This window comes from Sapajus apella, unplaced genomic scaffold (assembly GCF_009761245.1).
Source record: "Sapajus apella isolate SASKATOON/1434 unplaced genomic scaffold, GSC_monkey_1.0 scaffold44, whole genome shotgun sequence".
NCBI classification, from domain to species: Eukaryota; Metazoa; Chordata; class Mammalia; order Primates; family Cebidae; genus Sapajus; species Sapajus apella.
In genome coordinates this window covers 5,805,304-5,810,426 of record NW_022436984.1, presented here as the reverse complement: position 1 = coordinate 5,810,426, position 5,123 = coordinate 5,805,304, and the positions used below count along the sequence as shown (strand labels likewise).

Here is a 5,123-nt window from a genome sequence, read left to right as displayed (position 1 = left end):
CTCGGCTCACCGCAACCTCTGCCTCCTGGGTTCAGGCAATTCTCCTGTCTCAGCCTCCTGAGTAGCTGGGACTACAGGCACGCGCCACCATGCCCAGCTAATTTTTTGTAGTTTTAGTAGAGACGGGGTTTCACCATGTTGACCAGGATGGTCTCGATCTCTTGACCTCGTGATCCACCTGCCTCGGCCTCCCAAAGTGCTGGGATTACAGGCTTGAGCCACCGCGCCCGGCCGAGATCCTGTCTTGAATTAAAAAAAAGAAAGAAAAAAAAAAAAGAAGTCCAAGTATTTCAGGGGGCAAAAGAAGAAGAGAAAAGAGGGAGAGAAGAGGGGAAGGAAAAAAGAGAGGGAGAAACAGAGAAAGGGAAGAAGGAAAAAGAGAAATGATAGGTAGGTAATAAGGTTAAAAAGAGGCTACCAGAGGACTCTAAAGTGATAAGGAGTTTTTATTTAACAGCAGCAACCAAACAGAAATAAAATAATCAGAGTTCAGAAAAACTGTAGGTATGGATGACTAGTAATCAGGTAGGAAAAAACTGCAACAATCTAGATTAGAAATGAGGAGAACTGCCAGGTGCAGTGGCTCATGCCTGTAACTCCAGCACTTTGGGAGACCAAGGCAGGTGGATCACCTGAGGTCAGGAGTTCGAGACCAGCCTGGCCAACATGGTGAAACCCCATCTCTACTAAAAATACAAAAATTAGCTGGGCATGGTGGCATGCACCTGTAATCCCAACTACTTGGGAGGCTGAGGCAGGAGAATCGCTTGAACCCGGGAAGTGGACATTGCAGTGAGCAGAGATCATGCCACTGCACTCCAGTGTGGGTGACAGAGCAAGATTTCGTCTCAGAAAACAAAACAAAAGAAATGAGGAGAACTGAACTAGGACAATAGTGGAATCAGAAAGGGACAAATAGATACATCATATTCCGGGGGCAGAAATGGAAGGACCAGATACCCAACTGGAAATAAAGGATGAGGGAGATTGACTCATCAAAGATGATCTCAGGGTTTCTAAGGGATACAGAGCATCAGGCATTACAATGAGGGTTAAAAGTATATTTGTTTACTTGAAAAAGTGTTTACCATAAATTATGGGTTTTTTTTAAGTTAAGTTTTTTGTTTTCTTTGTAAAGATGAGGTCTCACCATGTTGCTCAGGCTGGTCTCGAACTCCTAGGTTCAAGCGATCCGCCTGCCTCAGGCTACCACAGGGCTGGGATTACAGGTGTAAGCCACCATGCCTGGCCCATAAACTATGTTTTTAAAGTAGATAATACTATAGTAGGTACAGCAAATGATCCTGTTTTGGTACACACACACACACACACACACCCACCCTACAATCCCGCAGCCTGAGCAACATGGTGAAACCCCATCTCTACCAAAAAAAAAAAAAAGCTGGGTACAGTGGCACATGTCTGTAGTCCCAGCTACTCAGCTACTCAGGAGGCTGAGGTGGGAGAACTGATTGAACCTGAGAGGTAGAGGCTGCAGTAGCTGCACCACTGCACTCCAGCCTGGGTGACAAAGAGAGACCCTGTATCAAGGAAAAAAAAAAAAAAAAAAAAAAAAAGAATTCAATCCCATTTACAATATTCACAAAGGAAATAAAATACCTAGAAATACATCTAACCAACGAGGTGAAAGATCTCTACAAGGAGAACTGTGAAACACTGCTCAAAGAAATCACAAATGATATAAACAAATAGAAAAACATTCCATGCTCATGGATTGGAAGATTAGTATCATTAAAATGGCCACACTGTCCAAAGCAATCTACAGATTCAATGCTATTCTTATCAAACTACCAATGTCATTTTTCACAGGACTAGGAAAAACTATTCTAAAATGCATATGGAACCAAAAGGGAGCCCAAATAGCTAAAGCAATTCTATGCAGAAAGAACGAAGTTGGAAGTTGGAAGCATCACGTTACCTGAATTCAAAATATAAAGCTAACATAGCCAAAACAGCATGGTACTGGTAAAAAAACAACAAAACACACACACACACACACACACACACACACACACACACACACGCCCCAGTGGAACAGAATAGAGAACCCAGAAATAAAGCCACATACCTACAGGCATCTGATATTCGACAAAGTCCACAAAAATAGGCAGTGGGGAAAGGACTCCCTATTCAACAAATGGTATTAGGATAGCTGGCTAGCTGTATGCAGAAGAATGAACCTGGACCTTTACTTTGTTTATTTTTTTTGAGATGGCGTTTCACTCTGTCGCTCAGGCTGGCGTGCGGTGGCACGATCTCAGCTCACTGCAACCTCCTGGGTTCAAGCGCTTCTCCTGCCTCAGCCTCCCAAGTAGCTGGGATTACACGTGTGCTCCACCACGCCTGGCTAATTTTTGTATTTTTGGTAGTGATAGGGTTTCAGCATGTTGGTCAGACTGGTCTCGAACTCCTGAGCTCAAGTGATCCACTGGCCTCAGCCTCCCAAAGTGCTAGGATTACAGGCATGAACCACCAAGCCCAGCTGTGGACCTTTAGTTTTCACCATATAAAAACATTAACTGAAGATGGATTAAAGATTTCAGTTTAAGACCTTGTCTGGGCACTGTGGCTCATGCCTATAATCCCAGCACTTTGGGATCACCTGAGGTTAGGAGTTCAAGACCAGCCTGACCAACATGGTGAAAACCTGTATCTACAAAAATGAAAAAAAAAAAAAAAAAAAAAAAAAAAAAAAAAAAAAAATTAGGCGTGGTGGCAAATGCCTGTAGTCCTAGTTATTTGGGAGGCTGAGGCGGAAGTATCACTTGAACTCAAGAGGCAGAGGTTGCAGTGAGCCAAGATCACGCCACTACACTCCAGCCTGGGAGACAGAAGTAGATTTCATCTCAAAAAAAGTAAATGTGGCCAGGCGCGATGGCTCATTCCTGCAATCCCAGCACTTTGGGAGGCCGAGGAGGTAGAACATGAGGTCAGGGGATTGAGATCATCCTGACTCACACAGTGAAACCCCGTCTCTTCTAAAAATACAAAAAATCAGCCGGGCATGGTGGTGCGCGCCTGTGGTCCCAGCTACTTGGGAGGCTGAGGTGGGAGAATCACTTGAACCCGGGAAGCGGAGGTTGCAGTGAGCTGAGATCACACCAGTGCACTCCAGCCTGGGTGACAGAGCGAGACTCCATCTCAAAATTAATAAATGTAAGACCTCAAACTATAAGAATCCTGCAAGACAACCAAGAAACACCTACAGAATGGGAGAAAATATTTGCAAATTATGCATGAGACAATGGTCTGATATCAGAATCTATACAGAACTTAACTGAACAAGTAAAAAACAACCCCATTAAAAAATGAGAAAAAAGGCCAGGTGCAGTGGCTCATGCCTGTAATCCCAGCACTTTGGGAGGCTGAGGTGGGCGGATCATGAGGTTAGGAGATGGAAACCATCTTGGCCAACATGGTGAAACCCTGTCTCTACTAAAAATACAAAAAAAATTAGCTGGGCATGGTGGCAAACGCCTGTAATCCCAGCTACTCAGGAGGCTGAGGCAGGGGAATTGCTTGAACCAGGAGGTGGAGATTGCACCACTGCACTACAGCCTGGGTGACAGTGTGAGATTCCATCTTAAAAAAAAAAAAAAAAAAAAAAACAAAACAGATGCTTCTCAAAAGAAGTCCTACAAGTGGCCAAGAAATATAAAAAAAGTGCACATTATCACTAATCAGCAGAAAAATGCAAATCAAAACCACAATGAGATACTATCCCACACCAGTCAGAATGGCTATTATTATTATTAATTAATTTATTTTTTGAGACAGAGTCTTGCTCTATTGCCCAGGATGGAGTACAGTGGTGCAATCTTAGCTCACTGTAACCTCCACCTCCCAGGTTCAAGCAATTCTCCTGCCTCAGCCTCCCAAGTAACTGGGATTACAGGCCCGTGCCACCACACCTCACTGATTTTTGTATTTTTAGAGACGGGGTTTTGCCATGTTGGTCAGGCTGTTCTCGAACTCCTGACCTTAGGTAGTCCACCTGCCTCCACCTCCCAAAGTACTGGGATTACAGTATAGGCATCAGCCACCATGCCCAGTCAGAATAGTTATTATTAAAAAGTCAAAAAAAACAATAGGTGCTAGTGAGTCTGCAGAGAAAAGGGAATGTAACAGTGGGGATGTAAATTAGTTCAGCCACTCTGAAAAGCAGTTTGAAGATTTCTCAAAGAACTTAAAACAGAACTACCATTTGACCCAGCAATCCCATAACTGGGTATATATCCAAAAGACAAAAAATCTTTCTACCAAAAAGACACATGTATGTGCATGTTCATCACAGCACTATTCACTATAGCAAAGACATGGCATCAACCTAGGTGCCCTAGCTGTTGGCACCTAGGATTGATGAGCACCTAGAATGGATTGCTTAAGGAAGAGTTCAAGACCAGCCTGGGCCACATAGCGAGACCTCATTGTTACAAAAATAAATTAGCCAGGCATACATCTGCAGTTCCAGCTACGAGGAAGGGTGAGGCAAGAAAACTGCTTGGGCCTAGAGGGTTGAGGCTGCAGTGAGCCATGACTGTGCCCCTGCACTCTAGGCTGGGTGACAGAGCAAGACCCTGTCTCAATAAATAAAAAATAAAATAAAACATAAAGAAACACAGGGAGAGAGAATAGTATCAAGGATGATAGTACTTATATCTAGATGGCAGAATTATTTAGGATATTTAATCTCTTTTTTATGACTTAGTTACAAGTTCTTATTTATTTATTTTTTTGAGACGGAGTTTCGTTCTTGTTACCCAGGCTGGAGTGCAATGGCGCGATCTCGGCTCACCGCAACCTCCATCTCCCGGGTTCAGGCAATTCTCCTGCCCCAGCCTCCTGAGTAGCTGGGATTACAGGCACGCGCCACCATGCCCAGCTAATTTTTTGTATTTTTAGTAGAGACGGGGTTTCACCATGTTGACCAGGATGGTCTCGATCTCTTGACCTCGTGATCCACCCGCCTCGGCCTCCCACAGTGCTGGGATTACAGGCTTGAGCCACCACGCCCAGCAAGTTCTTATTTTTTTTAAAATTGGGTACTATTTGCCTAATAAAAACTGTGTGTGTGTGTGTGTGTGTGTGTGTGTGTGTGTGTG

The 5,123-nt window shown here is 44.0% G+C and overlaps 1 protein-coding gene across 4 annotated transcripts in view; it reads right to left on the bottom strand.

Annotated features, from left to right (window-relative positions):
- Positions 1–5,123, bottom strand: part of SLC30A6 (solute carrier family 30 member 6) — a 61,584-nt gene that overhangs the window by 2,540 nt on the left and 53,921 nt on the right. The window lies entirely within an intron of this gene.